The sequence below is a fragment of the Saccostrea echinata genome, unplaced genomic scaffold (assembly GCF_033153115.1).
Source record: "Saccostrea echinata isolate AGI-Se365-2 ecotype Australia unplaced genomic scaffold, CSIRO_AGI_Sech_v1 ptg000028l, whole genome shotgun sequence".
Lineage (NCBI taxonomy): Eukaryota > Metazoa > Mollusca > Bivalvia > Ostreida > Ostreidae > Saccostrea > Saccostrea echinata.
Window position 1 is genome coordinate 2018480 of NW_026889777.1, and position 26990 is coordinate 2045469.

The 26990-nt window shown below is 33.4% G+C and overlaps 1 long non-coding RNA gene across 1 annotated transcript; it reads left to right on the forward strand.

Moving 5' to 3' along the window:
- Positions 1–1884: 1884 nt before the first annotated feature.
- Positions 1885–26740, forward strand: LOC133193622 (uncharacterized). Its single transcript, XR_009721953.1, has 3 exons — positions 1885–1969; positions 26061–26156; positions 26467–26740. It is a non-coding gene; the product is annotated as an uncharacterized LOC133193622 (long non-coding RNA).
- Positions 26741–26990: the final 250 nt, after the last annotated feature.

Genomic DNA, 26990 nt, shown 5'->3' on the forward strand with positions numbered 1-26990 from the left:
GGATTTTCAGTTACAACTGTATGAATTTTATACAGTACAATAATAAAAAAATAATCTTGGAGCCCCCACCCCTTTCAGGAATTATGGACCCCTCGTTCGTAAGAAATGTCATATATATTTGAAAGAAAACAACTTATCAAAGAGAAATAGTCCAAGTAACCCCTCCACGAGAAATGGGTACTTGTATTTTGCTATTCTCTATTGAGAAGTTGATGGATCGTTTTAACAGTACCCCCCCCCCCCCCCCTAAACTTCTCTACGAAAGGCCTAACAACAGCAGTTCAGAAATTGACTAAATGAAGAACCAAACCGGGCCCCACTTAGGTCTGATGTGATATCATAGTCGTAGTCTGGATGCACAGATGTTATTCTGCCATATAGAAATGCAAATAAAAAACCAATTCTGCTGACTTAAAACACGTTTTTAATGATAGAACACATACATGTACTTGCGATATCTGTGTCGCCGGATTCGTTTATTCATTCAAAACTGCGTTTGAACCCGGTTTGACCTCTAAACAAGTCTAAAACATTTAATCCAATTTATCCGGAGAAATAGTTTTAGACTTTTTCAGTGGTCAACCGGGTTCAAACGGAGTTTGTACGCTTTTTAAAAAAAAAGCTGAGAGTCAGCCACTGGAATACAGAAAGTTTCTTTCTTGTTTTGTGATGGTATATGATTTGTTTTATCCATCATGTTGTGTTCATTAAAAGTCATTGTCGTCTAAAGTTAAAGTTCGCCCAGTCGTTTCCTTATTTGTAACATAATTTTGTACATAATAAATAATAAAGCATAGAATAAATTTTAGTTAGGTTACATCGTGATCAGTATGATGACTTCCAATTAATTTCTCTTGGGCGCGGACATCAGATAAAGTTCGTCTCAGAAATGAACAAAGCCACTATGATCCCAATCATTTTTACTGTTAAATTCTATAAATGATATAGATTATGATGCTTAAAAGGAAGGTAGACCTTGGGTTAGATTGTGTTAATTATTATTAGATAAATTAAAGTATTTAATCGTGCAGGTTCGAGGCAATGCATGATAGGGGAAGGGGGAGGGGTGCATACTGTATGTATATTTAATTCAAAATTTCTAAATTTAAGCATCCATTTTAGTGTTATTAGGAAAGAAAAGAATTGCTTCCAAAATAAAGTAATAAACGTGAAATTCAAAATATTTTACACATACAGTACGTATACCCTAAAATGATACTGGATTCCATCTCGCTCACTCTCTCTAACTGGGGGGGGGGGGGGGTCTATAAATCCGCGCAGTTTCTCTCATCTATCGCAGTTCTACGTACTGTTTTCAGTTCCTCACACTCACGTGCACACGCGGCACTTACATGTCTATCATCGTGTAAATTATAAGATTTTACACATCTTAAGTGACCTTCTGACGTTTTCATAACTTTCATCATTAAAGTGAAAAGAGATTCTTTTTTCACTGTTTTGGGGACCTTTGTGCAAGTGCATGGATTATTGTGTGAATTCCGACCCGTACATGCCTTATGCAAGGTATTGATCGAGGGAGTCTTGCATCAGGCATTCAGAGGAATACACACAAATCCGTGAACTTGCAACGGCGATTGAGGGTATATATATATATCAACTGTTAAATGTGCTCTGTATATAAACTTCTCATCTTCTATCAGAAGCACTGAAATATTTTCATAGTATCATATTTCCCACTTAGAACAATCTCTTCTTTAATTTTTCGTCGAGAACGACGAAGAACAATGCAGTCTATAAATAGATCGAGGCCGCGTCTTTGTTTAGAGGGTCTTTGTGAAGAATCACGCCCTTTGGTTGGAGCAAATAGCACGAGTTTCTTTAGAACAAGTCGTGTACATCTTTTTCCCAGAATTCCAAATTAGGCAATCGCACTTGCAGTTTCATCCCACCGTAACTAGTCAGCCCGTGGGCTGACTAATAAACGAATCCAGTGACACAGATATCGCAAGTAAGTGTTCTACCGTGATAAATGTTTTTAAGTCAGCAGAATGGGTATTTTTAATCGCATATCCATTGCAAAACAACATCTGTGCATCCAAAATATGTCTATGATAAAGCATCAATACTAAAACATCGATCGAAGTCACTGTGGCTTTCACAAACATAAACTGGTCTGCAGAATGGCAGAATGAAGTTCATATAAACGAATCTGAATATATACACGGTACAGATTTTTGTGATAAGCATTAAGCACGGACACTGATTGTCATCTCCCTCGGGAGATGACACATTAAGTTTGAATCACAGGAAGTGAAGTCCTAGTGTAAGCTGCCATTGATAAGCTGGTGGTCTGGCAAAGGAACTGACGATGACACGATTTCTAAATATAGAGATGTAAACAAAATTGACCAAAGTCTGTCTTATTATTATTAAACAAAATGGTCCATCTTACAGTAAAACTACACCAGTGTTCATTAAGAGTAATAGAGGTAGGATCACTTGGGTGGTGGTGGGTCTTCATTAACGGTTTATACACATAAACATTGTATCTGGGCTATTGCGTAAAACGATGTTCAGCGCGCAGGGATAACAAGAATAGATATGGGTTACCCCATATCCAAGATATTCGACTTTTAATTTATTCGAATTTTCATTGTGTTCAGATGATTTCTAATAAAAAAAAAACAAACATTTACTGACAAAACGTCAGAGATACTCAAGCTGTAGAAAGTCAACTATAAAAGTGCCATATACATAAATATCCTAAAATGACATAATATTTAGGCTACTGAGTTTCAACAGATGTTAAAGATGGTCCAACCTGTCACCTGTTTTAGAGTATTCAATGAACTCGTCCAGTGATGCATTGACGGCCGTTGTTAAACGCAAAGGAAAGCGCGAGATCGGTTGCGGCTATGGAGCATCACTGAATATTCCTCCACCATATACTGATTTTGAATATACAGACGTTTTGAAGATAAACTTCATTTTATTTTTGTTTATAGAAATGTTTTTATTTACAAAAATAGTACATTTTCGTGTTAGATCGATGACTATAACTCAGCCCCTCTAGCCCAGTCTACGGCTTCATCTTGAGTAAAAAACCTGCACTTGTTATGAAACTGGTGTATAGTTCTAAACTTCTTTATGTCCGTAGCAAGTACTGATACCCAGTCTACTGATCTAAGCGTCACTAGGGAACGGTGCACACACCTGTTCTTGCAAGACCAAATAGCCTAGGTCTACACACGTGCGAAGATCTTTCCGAGCTCGGAAAATCACGTTGTTTTGCCGAGAAGTGTTTAACCATAATAACCATTCCGTTATTTAAAAAAGAGAGAAAAAACACACAGTTAATGATTAACATTCTAACTCAAAAGAAAATATACGGCAATTAACGAACAATAATCATGACAGTAATATAATTGGTGAAAAGATTTATCATTATCAATCGAAGTGTGACCTATATATTTTCGTGAAAAAGACTGAGGAGGCAGCGAGCGTAGGAATATGAAAACTTTTTATTTGCTTTTCTGGGGAAAAAGTGATTTTCTTAAAATCTTTTAACGTTAATTTTGTTTTCTTTAACGTATTAAATATACATGATTATTCTTAATATTTGTTGTAATGTTTTATCTACTGATCATGAATGGAACTATTTTCTTCGGAGCAATTGTGTGAAGAGTACCTGACTTTAGTAATATATCTTGAATAGATAATATGCACTGATCGAATATATTAAAAATACACAAAACATGGCATATTGAATGTATAAGCCAATGCGTGGATCCAAGATTTACTGACGAAAGAAAACAGTGAAAACATTTAAATAACAACTCACATTAAATGCATATATACAATGGCAAAAACTTTACTTTTATGTGCACTTTAGTCAATCGATAATTAATGCCGTATATATATATGAAAAATAAAACAGAACTTATTCAAAAAAAAAAAAAATTAATAAAAATAAATAAATAAATTTCGAAGAAAAGAAATTTTACCTAAAAGCACAATTTAGGCAGAAACATAAATGTCTCTGGTTTAAGTAACTCAGTGCTGCGGGCATTGGAATAAAGATCATAAAGAATCATTATATGAGTATTTTCTCGGATGTGTGCACTTTATTCTTTTTTATTTAAATTTACCCCTGTAGAAAAGTATAAGAAAAGATAGTTTTCTTTACCAGATTTTAAGAATTAATAAACAAAGCAACTGTTATAATTTTCTTTATGCAATTCTAATTTGTGTTTTTTCTCAATGAGAAAAGGTTAAAAAGAAATCATTCCTCGTATTCCTCGTATTCTTGAAATAAAGCCAAAATTTTAAATTTTAAATGTGTGTCTCATGGAACAGCCTATAAAATCGATGTTGGTAGATTGGGGTTCTTTTCGGTGTGTTAATACTTAATTTTAAATGGTAACGTTTCAAGTTTATTACCTTTCTATGCATTATTTTTCCCCCAGGAGCGTATACATGTACATGTACTTATATTATACATAATATAGCGTTAGAACATGAATCTGCATGTGCAGCAGAAGGGCATGATGCAGGAGTGTCTCAATTTTTCCTTTGATATTCCCAGTGGCTCGATAATCAATCAAATCCCAGTGGCTCGATGGCCAAGTCACTTCAGAGGATACGATTAAGGAAAATAAGGAAAGTCTTGGGAATTAATTCAGGTATAGATTAATTTAAGTTGCCGCTTTAAAACTTCTTTGCTGCCGTAGTAGGCGGCTATATAAGAACCTAAGTCAAAAGGAACGCTAAGTTTTTATCCCTCTTCTTTCGGAATAATTGTTAAAGCTATATATGGCGTATCTGAGCTAAAAAATAAAAATACGAGATTGGGTGTAGCTAAACATGATATATGTTATTTACGTTGAAATTAAATTTTTCACCGATTTTGAACTTGAATAACCTTATGTTTCCATAGTTCGACTGATTAAAAAAAAACTGTGTCTGTTTAAAATCTGAATCGGTAAATAAATCGGTTTTTGTTTTAAATTTCTAATATCTTTGAAACGTGATTGATTTAAATTGTGTAATTTACAGGAAAGCCCTATTTTTATATAAAGTAATAAAACAAATAGAAAGATCTTTTTAATTTAGGTAGTCTGAACTTATAAAAAAAACCGCAATATATGACTTTAAATAATTCTTACGAATATTTCTCAGTGGTTAGAATTTTTTACAGACATTATACAAAATATATTTAAACTGAATAAAGCATATTTACAACAGGTAAAATAACACAGGCACATAGCACCAAACATTGAAGAGGCGCACCCTTGAACCCTCTTCCACCTTTTGTTGCAGTATGGTACGTCAAATCATCCCATGAAAATGTATAATAATTTAAAATATGTTTGTCGGAAAAGTTGTAATCCCTCCTTCCCTTCCAAGAAATGAAAATGTTGAGTTTGGATAGCCCCTTTTTCCCCTTGTCAAAGATTGTTCAGATAAATCGTCGATTTTTTTTTTGTCCTCCACCCCCCCCCCCCCCATTTTTTCAAAAGCGATACTACTGCCTGTAATAGCTGAGAAAATAATATAACATTCCACTGTTTATTCTGTGACATTAATGAAGCCAAAGAGATGACATTTCAGGCTTTCTGGAAAGCCAAACTTGTTTTATACTTTATTTTCACAAGGTTATAATGAAAATGTAACAGATACATGTACTTCAATATTATGAATACGAAATATATATATATATATATATATATATATATATATATATATATATATATATATATATATATATATATATATATATATATATATATATATATGAATAAAAACAAGTGCACATTTTTCGTCTTTACTTTTTCGTGTTTTTGTGCACAGTCCCATTTGTCTACGGTCTATCCCACTTTAAAATGAGATAGCCCAATGGGCTATTTCATTCTCCTGTTTAGTTTCGCACACTGCTATGGGGTAGATGTAAGTCAATGAATTTCAAATTATGAACTTTAAAGAAATACTACCCCCCCCCCCCAAAAAAAAAAAATAAAGAAAAAAGAAATATCAAGGGTTGTATATCAGGAAAACTTGCAAAATTACCATATTAAGAATTCCAACTTAACAAAAAATTATTAGTGAAAGGGGGGGGGGGCTGAGGAACAACCAAAAAAAAATCACATTGCCTTTCACATGAAGGAATGAAATGTAGCTGCAACATTAGTACTGGAAGTGTGAATATTTCAAAATGGGAGTCCCCCTCCGATGGAAAGAGGGTGTTGCAGAAACTCGCGATTATTCCCTATATCGAGAAGGACATTCAAATACCCACTACGTAGATGACTTTGTGTTTACGGCGGGTATTTCCTGCTTGATATAGCAAAACACTTCACATTTTACGTTTATTTCATGCATAGATTTTCTTAACATAGGAACCGATCGCCGACCTTTTAGTGAACGTTAATCTTTTTATTTTATTTATTTTTACATGCATGTGTCACTATTGCCGTTTTGTATGAGAAAGGTTTGAACAATAAAAAGCACATGCAATGGCCAGTGCACCCTGCACAGCATTTTGAATGATATACGGTAGACAACGTCCGTGAATATTTTTTAAATAAATAAAACTGTGTCCCATAATCACACTGTTTATGCTACATCCAAGACATTCCATTTGTTTCAAATCAAATCTTGGCCACTAAATAACAGACCAAAAATGAATCAAAATGAGTAAACTATGTAAAGAATAAATTATTTAAAACAATACTTTATTTTCCAAGACATCGCCTGTCAACTAAATAGCAGCATTACATCTTTAGTTTTAGGTCACGGTATCAAGGAAGACAATTTAAATCTGCTTGCGTGTAAAATATTACTCAATAACTTTTTGACATTCTCTCTCTCACTCTCTCTCTCTTTCCCTCGCTCTCTTAAAATAGATGTTTTATTGCACTTCCATACATGAAAAAAAGTGAAGAAAAAAATAATACAAAAACGACACATTCCAGGATTCGAACCCATTCTCAGGTAAAATAATTGTCAGGAGTCCACCAGCATAACCACTAAACCATTTCAGACAATGTTTATCTATGCGTTATTTTATGTACACATTTCGCATTTCGTATGGATAATGATTTTTATTCAATTTTTGTGTTTTTCAAAAATATGCTTCTTTGAAACAAAAATCGGAAATGGCAGTTTTGAAGAAAATTCCTGTCTCTTTGTGCATATATCAAATTTATTTTGTTTCAAGGAGGCATTTTTTCAGAACAACGGCGATTCCCTATTTAAAAAACAGAAAATCTGATATATTTTGTTGTTTGACTAATTTACACTTCATTTAATTGCAAATTGAAAGTCAATATGCAGCTTCCAAATATTGTTCTACATTTTGCTGTATATACCGTTGTATCTGAAAAAAATTAACATCGTTTTCAGTGACTTAAAATTCTTCTTTTAATCTGCTACACGTTTAGGGAAAATAATAAAACGACTGCAACACCCTCTTTTAGGATTAATGTAATAATTTGCATTCAGAGATCTAAATACATTTATTCTATAATAAAATGCAGCATGCTTACTTTATCCTCAACTTAATGCATGTTTATTTAATCAGGAAATTTTCTGTAAGTAAAAGGGGAAATTTGACATTTTATTCAGAAGGTGAAAGGATTGTTTACAGTTAATAAATCCTGTGGACCAACTGTTGCGTTTTAGATATGTTCCCTGTGACTGAAAGATTGATTGATTGATTGTGTTTTGTTTAACGTCCCTCTCGAGAATTTTTCACTCATATGGAGACGCCACCACTTGCCGGTGGAGAGCTGCAAATTTTGTCCTATACTCGGCACTTACGGCCATTGAGCAGTGAGGGATCTTTTTCGTGCCAGCACCTACTGCGACACGGGACCTCGGTTTATCCGGTCTCATCCGAAGGACCGGTCTCCACGTCCCACAGTGGGATTCGAACCCGCGACGTAAGGATCAACTCCTTACTTCGCGACTCTAGAGCAGACGCTCTAACCACTGCGCCACGCGGGCGACGTGACTGAAAGAGAAAGTAGTCCTATCATATAAAATATTAAAAATCTTAAGCTTCTTACAAAAAAGTCATTACCTTTAGATCTACTGAAAGTTTTTTTTTTTTTTAACTCTTTCGCTATCTTTTTTATGATTTGAAATTGGTTCATAATAATACACATATCCGTTTTTCCCCACTGTGTAGATATGCATTGGGCTCTTTCGCCGAATCCTAAGTAATGCTTGATTTTGACAAATCATTAGCACTTAGTTCGACTCAAGACGTTCGTGGCCCCGGGGCCAGGTGGACCCAGACAAGACGCGTGCTATGAGCGACTTCCCATTCCAAAAACTCAAAAACAAGTTCGTAGTTTTCTCGGGATGGCCAACTTTTACAGAAAATTTATTCAAGAGTTTGCAAAATTGGCTCATCCACTGCATGTATTGCTGAGTAAGGACAGAAAATTTGAATGGTCTCAAGATTGCCAAAATGCACTCAAACAGATGCTCTCGAATGCACCAATTTTGGCTTATCCTGATTCATCCAAACGATTTGTACTCACTTGTGATACTTCAGATACCGCAGTAGGTTACGTTCTTGGTCAAGTAAATGATGGCAACACAAAGAGTATGTTATTTCCTAAGGTGGTAAGTCTTTAACACCTGACCAAAAGAAATTCAACACAACTGAAAAAGAATGTTTAGCTGTTCTTAATGGTATAGAGACTTACAGGCCATATATAGTGCATAGTCATTTTACAGTTGTAACTGACCATAAGGCACTGGTGTGGCTACAAACCGCCAAACATACAGGTAGGCTTAAAAGTTGGGCTCTCAAACTGCAAAAGTATAATTTCAAGATAGTTCACAGGCCAGGTAAGAGTAATTGTGTAGCAAATTCCCTGAGTAGACGTAACTATCCTGAAGAGGTAAGTACCAGTTTAAGTCCTCATGTCATCTCTGTAGCTGTACAGACAGATGAAGACCCAGTTCAATGTGACCGAGATGTAGAAACTGAGGCAGACTCTAAACCAGAGTACATAAAGGTAACCTTATATTATTTCCAAGAACTGTCGTCACTGAAGATGAAGTGGAGCCCATTAATGTAGATATTTCTACTGTGGGTGAGTTACAAGCAGAATGTCCTCATTTCAAGGACATTTACAGGTATTTATCTAGTCAAGTCTTACCAGTGGACCTCAAGAACGAGACTTTGTGGTGGCAGAGGCTAAGCATTATAGCTTACTAGACGGTAAGTTATATCATTGGTTCCAACGTAGGTGTAAGAACCCTGAAGATGGGATGAAAATGATACGCCAGCTTGCTGTACCAAAAGTACTTACTAGGAAAGATGTCCTGTTATCATATCATGATAGCTTGGCTGGAGGTGGCCATCTTGGGATAGAAAAGGTAAGGACCATCCTCTACTAGAAATATTATTGACCAAGAATATATCCTGATATTGTTGAATATGTCAAATCTTGCGACAGATGCCACCGCGCAAAAAAAGATTATCATCCGTCAAATCCGCCGATGGCACCTTTGCCAACAGTAAATCGCTTTGAGAGATGGCACATTGACATATTAGGCCCATTAAACAAAACAAAAGAGGGGTTTGAGTGCATTTTGTTGTGTGTAGATTCATGCACCAAATGGGTAGAGAGGTTCCCAATGCACACTCAGACAGCCCAAGAAACAGCCAAAGTTCTTTTTAGGGAAATATTTTCAAGGTATAGGGCACCCAAAGTTCTTTTCTCTGATAGGGGACGTAATTTCATGTCAAAGTTAGTCATTGCCCTATGTGAAATTTTCGAAATTATTCAACAACACACGTCCTACAATCACCCTCAAACAAATGGATTAGTAGAAAGGTACAACAGTACTCTAGCCCAATCGCTTAGATCATATTATGGGAAAAATCAAGACAAATGCCCTTACTTAGTCCCTGCAGTTCTAATGGCCTTCAGGAAATCTCCATCTCTGCATTCAACTGAATTCTCACCATTCTATTTACTTTTAGGCGAAGTAATGCGTTTACCTTTTGATGCTGCTTTAGAACGTTTGGAATCTTTAAGTAGAGATGCAAAATAATTTTTGAAAGAATTTTTGAAAAAGAAGATGGGTGAACAAGGCGTGCAGAATGCCTATAGCTTCAGATTAAAAAAAATCATTCAATTTGTGAATGAAGCATTTTAAGTAAAGTTCTCATTATTGCAATTTGTGAAATTATGATCAACAAAACTTTTCTGAGAAAAAAAAAAGATCTCGGAAAAAATTATTCTTTTATTAAAAAATAAAATGGTATTCGGTATTCGTGGGATTCGAACCCTAGCAATAAAAGCACGGAGTATCATATTGCTTTGAGACTAACACGCTAACCACTACGCTACACAGCTCCTGATATATGAATTGTGGCATTTAAATCATGTTTGTGATATGACCCTTGACTAAATGGACTTCAAGTATTTCTCGGAAAGATGCGAATGCTTTGTCATAAAAGTGTACTTTTAAGGTATAGTGGGTCTTTGCTCCATATTTTTGTAAACCAAAAAATGTAGATTTTTATGCAAACTTTTAGGATTAACTTTCAAAAAAAAAAATGAAGCGAAGACTCACTCATATCGAAAATTTTTGTTTAAGTTTGAGAAAATGATCATTTTTGTCCTCTTTAGTGTGTGTATGCTATTTCATAGGCAAATAATTTCAGTCTTTGTGAGATTTTTGTCAATTGCAGAGATTTTACATAAAGTATACTTTAATGTTAGATGAAATATCAAAGAAAATTCTTATATAATTGAGATTTTATCTTTCACTTCATGTTTGTCGCACTATAGGCACTTCGCCCGCCTTGTTCACCCATCTTCTTTGAAAATTTCAAGTGGAATTGCAAAAGAAAACATTGAAAAACATCAATTGCAAATCAAAATTAGGCATGATGCAAAGGTGAAGATTCCTGATTTCCAGTTAGGTGAGCAAGTGCTCATTAAGGTAAACAAAGTACCTAGGGGACTCTCGAGTAAACTCTATGACAAAGCCGGTGGTCCCTATCAAATAGTAGAATCAGGACCAAATTATACTTATAAGTTGCGAGAGGTTGAGAACAACAAACTTCACCCATCTCTGATGAATGCGTCCAATCTCAGAAGGATGTAAGGATCATTTTTTTTCTTTCGTAGTTATGCTACTGTGACTTAGTGCTAGTTAGTTTTGGGTGACGACTCAATCTAACACTGATCCCATGACATCCCTATTTTTTTTTTCATTTGGTGTTTTGTAGGGCCACTATGGGGGATCATGAATACTTGTTTGCTATTCCTGTTTGTCATACTAGTTGTCACCCCGGTTGATTGTAGATTACAGAGAAGTGAAAAGGACATCATTACCAGGATCAACTATGGTGTAATATTTAAGGAACAATCGAACATTGTGATAGCTAGTGAATATTGGTTGAATACATTTAAAATTCCATTACCGAAGCGTTTTAGGGTTCCAAACATTCCCCAATGTCCCCATTCAAAGCAAGACTGTTCTTCTTTCAGTAATTAATATAGCTAATTTTGTACACAATTTGCACGAGGAACATTTTAAGTCATTTCAATGAAACAATGAAATTAATTTTTTGGTTCAAAAGATTGATGTCCCTTCTAAAAATGGTAAACAAACTAAAGCACTACTACCTTTCATTGGGTCACTGGCCAAAGGTTTATTCGGCACAGCGACTATGGGTGATGTAAACATTCTAGCTTCCCATATTAATGCTTTGGTCAGAAAAAGTAATACAATGGCAAATGCTTTAGTTCAACATAGTTCACATTTATCTCTTATATGTCTTTAATTGATAGACGTATGGCCAATTTGAAAAATGGTATCAAGAACAATGCTCAAGAAATTCAACTTTTAGCTGTTAAGTTTCATAATGCTTTTACTAATTTTCAAACACCATTAAAATTTTACTAATGTGTTAGAAATGTTGTTAAGCCAAGTAAACAAGATCACTATTTTCAGAAGTAAGTTGGATAAGTTAGATTCTGCAATTCAGTCATTAGTCGATGGTAAAATTATCTCATTTTTGATACCCAAGGCTTTTTTGATGAACACTCTGACTCATATTGATTATCTTTTGACTATGTGACCGTAAAATTCCGAATTTCTGCACAGAAACATGCCATGAAATAATATAAAGTCATCTCTATGCCCGTCCCTACAACAAATACTCATGCTACTCAGGTATTGTCTTTACCAGGGTATTCAACAGCATCTTCTCATAAGGACAATTATGTACAGTTAGAAACAGCTGATTTCATCGACTGTAAACAGGGAACAACCATGGTTTGTGATACCAACTGGGCCCTGACCCCCATAACAACAACTACTTGTGTTTTGGTTTTTTTCAATAATGACAAGAAAGAAATTCATAAAGTTTGTAATTTCAGATCTAGACTTCATGTTTTAAAACCACAAATTATTGAATAGTCTACAACTTCTGTTTTGTTATATAACAGTCCAAAAGTTACTTTAACTTGCCCAAAAGAAACAAAAGTTCTACCTGGATGCATGTTTTGTATTTTGACCATTCCTTGTAAATGATCTTTGTTGACGTCCACTTTGTATTTTTCACCCCGTTGAATGAACTGTTACAACAAAAACAAAGACTCTCACATATTTTTGGTGATAGTGTTTTTCCAACACCTGTTAATTTTTCAGTGCCAGATTTCAAAATTATTCATTCTTTCAATCAATTTTGAGTCGCAGATAATAAAGCTCATTTGAATTTAAAGAAAATGGCAAAAGCTGCTAGAAAAGATGAAATTTTTTTTAAAATCACTCACTGAACCACTACTTGAAGGGAAAATTGATATTGAACAGAGTTGGCCAGTGTTAATGCAATTTTGATTTTTAGTGGTATTGGATTAGCTATAATTTCTTTCTGATTTAGCATATTTTGTGTAAAAACAGAAAATTAGTCTTAGCTTTAACAATTATTCAACAATTTCAGCAAGTCAAGTCACAAACAGTTCCCACTTTCATTTATCAAGCACCAACTCCTACAGAGTCTACCAAAAGTCATTTTTGAATTTTGGTTGGGATCAGAATTAACATGGGTTCATGCTTCAGTCACTCTTTCGACCATTTTGTTACTCATTTTTGGACTCTGGGCAAACAGAAAAATCCGTAGGCAATTCAGTGTGTATATAATGGCCGTAAGTGACGAGTACAGGTTTAATTTTGCAGCCCTTCAACGGCCAGTGGTGGCGTCTCAATATGAGTGAAAAATTCTAGAAGGGACGTTAAACAACAATTACAACAGCATTAACCCAGTATATGTCGAGTTGGGACCCACATAAAATCAAAATTTCAAATAAATATAGCATGAGAAATAATTTTTATAATGATATAAAATCGTCACATGAAATAACAAAAAAGATAACAAACAGTATTCAACTGTATACAAGCTCAAAAGTCCATTCAAACGATACAGAACAGGAGCAGAGCAAGCAGGGACCTCTGAAACATCAGAGGTGAGATCATGTATCATGCCTGTTTATAGATTCGTACTATTAGTAGACTTTTTTTGTGATTGATCACTGTTAGTCATCTTCTCCTTTCACATTTATGACATACTTACAACAACACTTATGAAAAACGTGATGACTGCGACTTTTCTATCGTCAACTTCTCTTATGTATGTAACAAAAATACATCATCACTGTAAATTCAATATGCAGTGGAATATTCTACGTACTGACAATTTCTAAAACGAGGCAAAGTATTGGCAAATAAATTATTGAAACAAGGATGAAATATGTGGAGATAACGAACAGTATTCAAGCTCAAAAGTCCATTAATCAATACAAAATAGGAGCAGAGCAAACACGGACCTCCAAACATCAGAGATGGGATCAGGTGCCATGGAGGAGTGAGCATCCCCTGCCGACCGGTCACACCCACCGTGTGCTCCTTGTCATGATCGGGAAATAACGGAAAAATCCGTCGACAATTCAGTGTGTAAATAATGGCCTAACAATTAGTGTGAAAAACGTCAGTCAGCATTTGACTCAATGATAAATTGTATTTGCTGACAAGGTCATTGTATCGACCATAGAACTTACGAAATGATGACTTTAAACGAGACAGCTGATATTCTTGTTTCATCAACTTATTTGTCAATAATTTACCTCGTTTTAGAAATTGTACATACGTAGAGCATGCTCTTGCGTATCGAATCAACTGAGAGATATATACCCCGTATGCAGGTGATGAAGGTATATTGCTGCATAGGTAAGGGAAGTTGACGATTGAAAAGTTAAAGTCATCACGTTTATCATAAAGCTTGGTTGTTAGATTACCATTAACGTCTTTTTCAAGTAAAATATCCAAATATGAAACAGATGTGTCAGACTCTGTGGTATCTTTTATCTCAAGTTCACAAGGATATATCGTATCGACATAAGAATGGAAATAGCTATTGTTAATTGACAATACGTCGTCGATATATCTTAATGTCGAGTTGAAGGCCACAGCAAGTGTTTTCTTCTTTTCACGTACAAGATTTTGGACAAATTCTGCTTCATATGAATACAAAAAAAGCTCTGCTAATAACGGGGCGCAATTGGTACCCATGGGAATTCCAATAGATTGTTGGAAGACCTGGTCTCCAAAAACCACCTGGATATTGTTAATCAGAAACTCAAGCATCTTTTGATATCAATAATCTATTAATGAATGTCAAACATTAAGAAAATTCTCTGGTCGATACAAAGTAGCCTAGTTGAAGGGAGTTCGTTTCTTGATCAGGAGACTCGGGTTCGATTGTCGTTCAAATCTAACACGCAAAAATATGTAGTGACTGTTCTTTCGCAAAGCGCCTAGCATAAGAAGTGAAAGTCACAGGTCTTGCGGATGAGACCTTAAAAACCGAGGTCCCCTTTCTTGGTAGACGTTGGCACTATAAAGAACCCTCACTGCTCATTGGCACTGAGTACGAGAATAGGACTAAATTTGAAGCCCTTAACGAGGTTTGAGCAGATTCTTATCTTAACCTATATTTCAAAAATTCTGCATAATGTTTTAATTCTTACAATAAATTTGGATTCTACAATGCCAGTTTAACTATATTCAGTTAAAACTCCATGATTAAATTCCATACCAAAATCATTAAGTGAGGAACTATATTTTGTGGCGGAAGGTTTTTTAGAAGAAAATGATCTTTTTTTCTCTTTCGAAGTATTTAAAGTATGTTAAGTTTGGATTCCTATTTTTACATGCAGGCTGCACACATAGTTATTTTGTGCAGTGGACTGTTTTATACTGGTCCTAAATTATCTATTAAATAAACTGTCATGAATTCTATCATCATATTTGATAAATAGAGCAAATATATTGTGGAAATGAAGAAAAAAATAGCCCTAATTTAAGCTTAAAATTAGCAGTATTTTAGTAATATCTAAAAATTAACATCACAGACCCCCACTTTTAATTTTCTTTTCTGAATATATACGATACTTTTAAGCATTCTTCTTAAATTCAGTAAAATGTCATTACTTTCAAATGATTTTTTTGCTTGTTAAATTTTTAATGCCAGAAAAATGAAAATGTTTGAGTGCTAAAAGGTCAAATAATTGAACATGCGGAGTAATTCCAAAATTTCTTCGTTGTTACAAATTTTAATGTGTCTATTTAAGATGAAATAAGACTGTGTTTGTTCACAATTATTTATTTGAACAAAAAATATTGAAGGAAAAACTTTAAAAAAAAAAATGTGTAAGACGTATTTACAGTGCAAAAGGTCAAACTAAATGCTCTGTAGCGCCAAAAGAAGCGCATTGACCCCCATTTTTTTGTTTTGATTTTTAATACAGCCATGTGTATAAATTCTAAAAATATACTTGATAAAAAAATCTCATTACTTTTGATGGCAGGATCCAACCTCCTTAACAGGTATTTGTTGATATCTCTAAGAGTGAACAATCTCGAATGGGATAAAACAACAACAGCTATCAATCATTCTGGTCGATACAATAACTTTGTTAGGAAATCGCAGCACTGTTAAGGCGTACTTCGAAGAAATCAACAGAATATAAACGTGCGTAAATACATATCTTTTTGAAATGAATTTTAATTTTGTAAAGGTACTATATTATCTTTTGACTTTAACATTCTTTGAAATAACATTGTATACCCCGTTCTGTACTGAATTTGGTTTGGTCACGTTATATGATAGTCACGTGATAAATGCATGTAATGTGTACTGTATGTAGGTCACAAACAAATTTCAATATCGCAAGGGCATACCCTAGATAAAATTAAAAATTAAAGTAATAGATTGTTTCTACATAACTTATAGTTTATGGAAAGTGCTGCTGCTTTAAATAGAATTCGCATTTTGTTAGTTTAAATTTCAAGTTATCTTGCTAATGTCGAAATATGTGTGACCTTTACCAAGTATATTATGTATTTGTTAAGTTATGCATCGATTTCAGGAAAGCAGCAGCACTTTTCAAGTTAAGGAATATGTCCATTATGTGTATTCAAAAAATGGTCAAGATTTATTAAGTGTATGCCCTTGCGAAAACGCGATTTAATGAGGCACCTCGGCGTGAAACATGTACACCCTGTAGACAAAAACACGGTAGAATTAATTCAATACATTCTCTCGATATTTTTAAATAATGGCATTAAACGAACGTTTCAGATTTGTATTAATGGTCTACCTGAGATTTTCAAAAAATATTCTGTTTGATAATAACATGAATTTTTCACTGTGAAAAAATTACTCGATCCGCCTCTCACTGCACATAAAATGCGTCAAACTTCACCATGATGACGTCATGTCGATAAGTGCATTGCGATCAGTGACTTGTTTATATCTTGCTGTATGGGATTTAACTAGCGACAAAAAAGAATGCAGTGGTAAGTTTTGATGTAGTTCATTACTCTTATGCAGTTTAGATTCGCAAATTATTTCATTTTCTGTTATAGTGAGGAATTGCTATATTTGTGTGATGTCACAGTAAACTTTTCACGTATAAATTAGGACCCGCCCCCTTCATGAAGCCTTAACAGAGCTGCGATGCAATCAATTCAGTTAAATGTTGACTGACATTTTATAGACAAATTGTCAGGTCATTGTCACACTGAATTGTCAACGGATTTTTCCGTTTGTCTGGTCATGACAAGGAGCACATCTTGGTGGTGAACGCTCAACAGAGGATGCTTATTTCTCGATGGCACCTGACTCCACTTTTAGCTTTTTAGAAGACCGTCACAATATGTATTGTTCTAATAGACTTCTGAGCTTGATAACTGTTCGTTATCTTCATATTTCATATTATATTCAACTGGACGCCAGGTGCAGGTGGGAAAAAAAACTTTTCATAACAAATTGTGTAAATTTCAAATAAGAAGCTCTTATTCTTGTTTTGGTCCCATGTAAAAAAAATAATACCTACACCTTGAAGGTCTCGTGCAGGTGAACATAAATTATTATATTTCTACAATGATGGATCACAGCATTTAGAGAGCTAGGAATTATTCAATCACTTAATTAAGAATACATGTACTATTACTACATGTACTATCATCCTTATCCGATATCTCCCTTTTTCCTGTCGCTGCTTATCTGAAGCAGTAAACATAACTACTTGTAATTTCTATAGTTAAGTCCGATTTGATTTCTAAATGAAAGATTTTTTAAAAGAAGTGTCATAAGTCAGCTTTTCGTGACTGTTCCATTAATGTAACATATGGATGAAATATGTGGAGATAACGAAAAGTATTCAAGCTCATAAGTCTATTTATTAATACAAAATAGGAGCAAAGCAAACAAGGACCTCCAAACATCAGAGGTGGGATCAGGTGCCATGGAGGAGTGAGCATCTCCTGCTGACCGGTCACACCCACCGTGTGCTCCTTGTCATGATCGGGAAATAACGGAAAATTGAGTGTGTAAATAATGGCCTAACAATTAGTATGAAAAACGTCAGTCAGCATTTGACTCAATGATAAATTGCATTTGCTGACAAGGTCATTGTATCGACCATAGAACTTACGAAATGATGACTTTAAACGAGACAGCTGATATTCTTGTTTCATCAACTTATTTGTCAATAATTTACCTCGTTTTAGAAATTGTACATACGTAGAGCATGCTCTTGCGTATCGAATCAACTGAGAGATATATACCCCGTATGCAGGTGATGAAGGTATATTGCTGCATAGGAAGTTGACGATTGAAAAGTTAAAGTCATCACGTTTATCATAAAGCTTGGTTGTTAGATTACCATTAACGTCTTTTTTAAGTAAAATATCCAAATATGAAACAGATGTGTCAGACTCCGTGGTATCTTTTATCTCAAACTCAGCGGGATATATCTTATCGACATAAGAATGGAAATAGCTATTGTTAATTGACAATACGTCGTCGATATATCTTAATGTCGAGTTGAAGGCCACAACAAGTGTTTTCTTCTTTTCACGTATAAGATTTTGGACAAATTCTGCTTCATATGAATAAAAAAAAGCTCTGCTAATAACGGGGCGCAATTGGTACCCATGGGAATTCCAATAGATTGTTGGAAGACCTGGTCTCCAAAAACCACATAGATATTGTCAATCAGAAACTTAAGCATCTTTTTAATGTCAACTTCAGAGTACTTGTGTGTACAATCAGAATGTTTTTTAGCAAAATAATTTTGCAAATGACCAATGACAAGGTAAGTAAATTTACGAGTTCCATTTTTATTGAAAAAGGAGCTGTCAATTATATCAAAAGCCTGGACTTTAATTTATCGTGGGGAATGGTTGTGTATAAAGTTGAAAAGTCGTTAGTTTTTAAGCTGTTGATTTTGGTAAAATCTTGTATTTCAAATTTTCCAAAAGTTCCTTGGACTTTTTAAGTATTCACATGTGATTTACATCATTTCTCGAATATATTGTTGCACAATACTCTTGAAGTTTCTTCTCCACTACTGTTAATATCTTAGTGAAGAGTAAAGAAAGAGGCTTGGTTGAACATTTACTGGAACCCGCTATGAAGTTTCGGAATCCAATATAAATATGGTAATTCAAATTCATTTTGGTTGTTTGGAATATTAAAAATATTCAAAACTGACATATGATTTTGAAGAATGTCTTCCTTAGAAAGGGAACTATGAGTATAAGTTGGATTACCACTTGTAGAATTAAATTCGAGTTCTTCTAAAATGCATTTAATATAAGGAGCCTTACAAACAATGTTGTTACCTGCTTTGTCAGCAGGGACCAGTAGGTACTGATCATGTAATCTATCTAATTCTTTTTTCACTTCTGGATTATTGAATACAGAAGGATAGATGGTTCTCATATTACCCCTCAATCTTTTAATGCGCGATTTTAACATACATCTGATACATTTAATCCATTCTGACAAAGTGTCAAGGTCTTCTTTTTCATGTCTGGCCCATCGCCTGGCGAAATCCTTTACAGAATCCATAATATTTATGAAATTCCGACGCCAGTTGAAGGATCGGGGTTCCCTATATTTAGGACCTTTTAAAATTAATGATCTAAACTCCTCATTATTAACTATATTTACGTCAGCAGTAATAACGTGTCCAGCAGGACTATAGTTATAGGGTGAAGAAGAACATGAACACGATGGAGGATTATGTTTCAGATGTTCGATATCCAGACCCTGTAAAGTTTTCTTGTAATTAAAAAGTTTGGAAACAATAGTCGATGTATATTTGTAGGAAATACAAGCTGTAGTCTTTAACTAGAAATATGGTGGAATACAAGACTGGACCCTTTTATGATTAAGAATATTACTTATATTAACCGCGTCAATTCCTTTTTTGGCATATTGAAGTTTAAGGAAAAAACGGATTGTTTGATCAATAATGCAATATTATACGTACTTTCAACCACTTTCAATGAATTATTTAAAGACAGATATCTAGTTAAGAAAAATATTTTTCTTGTTAAATGTAAATTAGTCTTCTCGCAAAACGTAATTTTCGCTTAATTATACGAGTCCAATTACTTGCAAAAAAATTAATTCTCGGTTATTATTTGCACTATGAAAGATTTATATATTGTAGATATTACAAGAGTCCGTGAACTTTTTGTCTCACTTATAAATACCAAACTATAACCTCGCGAAAATAAGGCATCGCAAAGAGTTAGTGATTTATCACATTTATTCGGGAATTTAGCTCTGAAACGATGACTGAAAAAATTGCATTACCCACGTACTCGACTCTTAATCTCCGTAAAAATAAACAAGGAAAACAATTCATTCTTTAACTGAATTGAAAGGTGGAAAGAAGTCAATATGATATGTTACAGTCTTGTACTTTCTATGAAAAGATGCTGGAAATGATATCTTTAGAGGATTGAAGAATAAGATTTATATAGATAAGTCATCTATTTAATTCTGAATCAACATGTCTCTTTAATCTCACAGGTAGTCTGGCATTAAGAATCTTAAAGTGCACTGCACCCATAATCATGCTCTTTTTTTTTTAGAGCAGTTACTGCTGGCAGTATTTTGTTTTCCACTTTTTGTAAACCGTATGATGTTACTAGCATCTATGTAATTCGCCGTTTAGAGAACCTTTAATATGTACATGTACTTTTTGTAAACCGTATGATGTTTTCTTAAAAAATATTATATAACGATTATTTGAGCCTCCATTGACGTACGTTAGAAGTCCATGTAAACCGTGTAATGAACAATATCCCAAAGCCCCAAAACTGTATAACCATATAATCCTAAAACATTATAACATGTACTAATGATTATATTTTACTGCGATAGAATTCGTATTGCCTAAACCCTGGCATACAAGAAGGAAGGTAAGATTACGCGGCGAGACAAAGTCCAGAGTAATGTCATTGTTATCTGTATAGTTCCTCTTCTGTAGCATTTCCTAGAATATGTACACAGTTATATCATGGCTATCTTAATTTCATATAATTTGATGTAATGACTTTGATAAATTAATACTGATTAATTGTCGAAGTTTCTTTTTATATATTGTTGTACGTAAAGACATTTTATTTCAAAGGATGACTGCACTTTAAGACATACGAAATCAATTTTCAAAAAGAGCATTTTTTGCTAAATTTCACCTAAGGGACTTGGTCTCTCTTAACGATGTTTGAGCCTCTGCCACCGGTCAGCCGGTGGTGGAGCAAGAATGGTGAACATTTAAACTGCAACTTTATTTAATAAAAATAGATAAAAGTTTGTATTTAGTGTGAAGCCATTTTAGAAGGCAATGGTCAACATGATTACTAAAATTTGCATAGTCAGCGCTTGTTTGTCTATTGTTCTACATTTAACGTAGAACCTACGTCGTATGACGTCATATCGAGTAAACGAGTTTAGTCCGTCTTTTTGGTGCTAAATCCATTATGACGTCAAAATTAATTTAATATTTTAATTAAAATTTTTCCCGTTACTTTAATCCAAGACTGTCTCTTGTAATGAAGTTACACAACTGTGATAATGTGAATGGCATGCAATTATTTTGAGGAATGCATAAATTCTAAGAAATGTAAATAGTACAATATCTTGATGAAATGTGTCTGAGTCAAAGATCTGTTAAAGATTGTGTAAATTTTGTAATGTCTATCATGAAATGACGTGCATTCCTTTTTATAATTATTTGTTAATTACTCAAAATGGTTGTTGTATGATATTAATGTTTCCCTAATATATTATCTTTTTAAATAAAAAAAATTACATTTTTGGATAAATATTCACATTGTGAATCTGAATGTAACCCCAAAACAGTCATTTGATAATTAAATCCTGTGTAAGTGCATAAAGGTCAACAAAAGAAGTAATGATAAATAAAGAATAGAGTGTCTCTCATTTGTTCGCGGAGAAAGGTATATATTTTAATAACTTTTTTAATTATCTGGGTATGTTCTTCATCATATTAAAGATGGAAAACCTTCTGATAAAGACTTTTGAAAAATATTTACACATTTAGGTCGAATTTTGACTCCAAAGATATTGAGCACGTTTGCCTATATTGTTGAAATGTGGACTTAATCTTTTATATCAATTGAATAAAACAATTATCCTTGAATAATATTGCGTAGTACGGTTCAGTTAATAAAGTCTATAAACGACGATGTTTGAAGAAGTATTTTTGTGATTTTCTATATTTTCTTTATGACCAGTACTCCTAAAAATGGCTGAACATATGTAGTCTCAGTGTAAAATTATCATTCCAAGTTGCACAGGTTGCACTACATTTCATAACAAGGGAACATACTATATATTTTTAACTGATTGATAAGTGAGTGCTAAGTTATCATTTTGAAAAGTTTGAAAATCTTGTGACAAAGACTTTTCCGACATAGGTTCTACCTTAAGAGTAATTCTATATTTGTATATAAAATTTGTGTTTAAAGCAGATCAATAAACAAATTTGCGCTCATTGTTCTCAAGAGGAAAAAAATGTTTCTTCTTACATTCATTCTCTCTATAGTGAACAAGCATTGTGTCCTACAGTATATAAAACAAATTATTATTCACCATGCATGCGAAATTTTACCCCAGGTAACTGTGAATTCTAAATTCCGTAACATGTTGTATAAGGTAGAATTCAATATACTTCATCAACTGAGCTATTCGGGAATATTGTTCGAACACAAAATATTATTATGCATTGGCTTACGATCATCTGTACCTAAAACTATATGTGAGGGACCATACTGCTGATTTTGTGTTGAAACCTTTATAAATACTGGCGACATAGGGAAATGAGAGAAAGAGAGAGATATTAGGTATTTTTCTATACATACATGAACTTGATTGTTTATGCTAAATTCCAATTTTTCACATATTCTTAAAGATTTAGCTCCATCTCTTATGCATGTTTACATTTATCAACCTTATCTTTCATCAAGGGCAGTTTAGTTTCAATTCTCAAATCTTAAAGCAATATATATATATATATATATATATATATATATATATATATATATATATATATATATATATATATATATATATATATATATATATATATATATATATATATATATATGTCTATTTTGTAGTCTAAAATTATTTTGATTCAAAATTCGAGCAGATTCTTTGAGAAGTTAAAAGAAGTGAAAAAAGATTTGATATGAAAGTAACAGAAACCAAAAACCCAGTATAATATTTGTTTGTCCTTTCTGCCTTCATAAAAACAACAGATATTGATGATAAATTATATAGAATAAGGTGTAGGTAGGAAAAATGTCTATTATTGCTTTTTCTTGGTAGGGTGAAGGAGGGCAATCATTACAGTATTATGATACATATTCAAATACAATTATTCGCCCGTTTCAATCGTAGATTTTAGAATTTATTCCCACAGAATATTAATAAATTTTAATCCTAGAGTATTATTCAGCATCCAATGTGTTGGACGACTTGATGATATAATCCTTGACACTTAATATGCGATCTATATACGATTTAAATTTCCAAAGGCGTGGCCTAGCACTTCGTTAATTATAAGACCCATAATGCCAAATACCTGAGCATACTTGAAGTTATATCTAGGAATGGGAAACTCAAGCTTTACCAGGATTGTAACTCTCTGCTGCCTCCTTATTGCCTTAGGTGCTACATTTTATGAAATAAGTCGAAAGTCCAAAGTACTTCTTCATTGTAGGAGATGATATGTGCTTTCAAAAATCGAAGGAAATTGTCAAAAGTTACCAAAATTGTAAATTTTTCTAGAGGAGGAATTATAAAATAAAAATAATTACAGGCTAGCTGTAGACACAACCATAATCAGATTAGATGCACAATTTTACACAGACAAAAAATATTTGATATTTTCTTTCTTTTCTTTCTTTTTTTTTTTTTTTGTTTTGACTTCATGGCTGATACAATAGGTTTTTAATGAACTAGCACATGTAGACTGTTTCACTTTTGAAGATGATTTTGTTTATTATACATGAAAGATGTATTCTTGTTTTGAGAATATTAAGTATTCATTAATCTAGTTATAGAAAATTTCTTTACCAAAGCGCAAATTGAAAAAAAAAACACCCAAGGAATATAATATTAGAATTTTAACACTTGTTTATTAACATAACTTTCTTGCCTTTGTACATGGTTCACGCTTCCATAGATAAAATTTCACGAAATCTGCTTCAGAATTTCTAAGAATTTGATTCTTTGGCTCTTTGGAGCATTGAATTAACTTGTTAATAAGGAAGATCTCAGTAAGATATCGTATTTCTGTGCAAGGCGTTCTACAATTTCTCAATTATTATACAATCCCTATACGTATTGTTTTTTTAGGTCACTTGATTCACTCCAGTGACCTATTGCTATCTATTTTCCACCGATATGTGTCGTTCGTCTTCCTTTAATTTTTGAACGTTCATCTTCTTCTATAGAACGGCTAAATCAATTCCAGCCAATGTTGGTATATAGTGTAACGATTTTTGACTATATTATTGAAATGTGTGTTTATCTATTTGTGATCTTAATTTATACCGACCGGAAGATTCATTTATCATTATTTTATGTTTAAACTACATTTAAATTTGTTGTACTTTATTGATTTACCTTATTTATAAGTCAATACATATGTACTTTCATTTTCCATTACTTCCGGTCGCGGGAAATTATGTATAGGTTTTACCTGAAATGTGTCGTGATTTTGGGTTGTGCAACGTCACGTTTGGTTATGTTACGTCACATTAGCGTTAACGTTTACTTTTGTAGTCAGTTGAAGTTTTGGGATTCTAGTGAACGGATGTAGAAATTTTTAGAGTTACTTTGTGGATTCTTTTCATTATTCAATTTTTAGTCGCTCCCAGACTATCTTTGAAGTGTCGAGGTAATATAAATATATTATTGAAATTTATATCATTTATTTATTATTTATGAAATCAGGTATTAGTAATTAACTTTAACTTTCCGAATTTCGGGGTCCGGTAAATCTAGCAAGTGACGTTGTGCGACCATATATATATAAATATAAATTGTTGTTGGTTTTGTTAACTATAATGAGTTTCTGAATATCAGAATATAATTTATGAAAACTTTATTATCTTTTGTTGATTTCTTTCGTAAAAAGCTCCTACCAGGTTATTCATAATTATTTTCGCTACCAGAAATTAAGAGACCAGATCTTAGCCGCAACCAGGCGTTTTTAAAACCATACCATATTTACCCATATTTATCCTATCTTGCGAACTCATTACGGCGAAAACGTTACAATAGCATTCATGGCTAAAAGAGTACAAAAAATGTGAATTATATAGTGTATGCTTTCATGGGGCCTGAAAAAGTCATCTTCTTTACTCTTAAAAGTCAATCTGTTGGCAAAATTACAATATGCAGTGAACCTTTTACCAACATGGTGTAATTCATGGTCCCAGGGTCGGAATTTGTAGCTGGGCTCCATTGATCATATGATGAAATTGAATTAATTCCTTTTCAAATATTACTTATCTGCCTGTGAGCATTAAGCAGACAAACTAAGTGCATGACTATGATGATCAAGGGCACCTCTACCTAAATTGTGAAATTCATGACCCTTGTGGAAGAGTTTCTGGTGTAAGGGTGGGGCTTTATTGATCATAGAGTGAAATGCATTAATTCTTGATGATCTACTTCTCTGCTTCTGGATGGAGAAGGTGTACAGTTGCAATGAGCAAGTATTCTGTACCTATCTTGTAAAATTCATTGCCCAGGGTTAGGGGTTCTGCGATTAGGATGAGGTTCTATTGATTAAATAGTAAAGGTGGATTAATTTTTTGAAAAATTTTCTCTGCTCCTGGTCATCTACAGGATAATGGAGTAAATAGTTGTAATTAGTAAGGTTGTTTTATCAGATTAAGAACTTTATGACACTGGAATAGTTGTAATTAGCAGCAAGATTGTTTTCACTTATTTTTGTTACGGGTATCCAGGAATATTGAATCAATATAATTTCATCAGAATGAAAGTGGAGTAGCAATAATGCTATTAAATTTAATTTACAGTACAAAATATCCATTTGCTTAGCATAAAGAAACTAGTAATTAAGGGATTTAAAAACAATTTACTCCTAAAGTCTAGGCTTTTTTTCGTTGACGTATTTGATTTACTGTATGTTTTTTTTTAGGATCACTTACAGAGGCATGTCCAGAACAGAAACCCTGTCCTAGAAGGTGTTCATTCGGATACGTCAAGAACGCAAATGGATGCAAAACATGCCAATGTAAATATCTATAAGATAATATGCAAGGTCTATTAGTTTTCTTGCATACAAGATTTGAATGGAAAATTGCAAACATTCAATTTATGATGAACCATTCTTTGAAATATAGTGGAATGCTCATATGAGTTATCATTACAGCATCAATCTAAAAATCATTTACATGTCGAACCTACGTATTGTAACTGTACGTATGAAAAATCATTGATGTATTGTGTGACATTAACTGTGTAACCATATGATAATGCTTCCATAGATATTTTTGCCCAATATATATACATGACTGTATAAATTACGATCAATTATGTTTTAGGCTGTCCTGTTTTACGATGTCCATTTTGCTGGCGAGGGTATATCTTGGGCAAAGAAGACAACCAGTGTTGGGTCTGCCATTGTAAATGGGGTCTCTGAAGATTTTTATATAAGCTCATGCAATGGATTACCAACGTTAACGTCGTCTGAAAATTTTGGCTCATAAACTTGACAAATTATATTTCTCGTGAATGTTGTTCATTTAAATTTTTAACATCATTTAGACAGTGTATGTTTGATTTATGTTTATTTGAAGCAAGCATGAACATATCCACATTGTAGCAGAATAAATCTTAAGCATCTTAAAATGATTTAGTTTTTGATAAAAGATGCATGTACCAAAGTAAAAAAAATTAAAAATTAGCAAACATTAGACAAGTGTAGTTATCTAAATATAAATCAACAATACTTTAAAACACACAGACTACTTCACTCAAGCGAAAGGATTAAATAAAGATATAATTTTCCGGTTATAAAATTTATGTATGCCAAAGAGAAATACTATAAATCGGGGCTTATGACCCT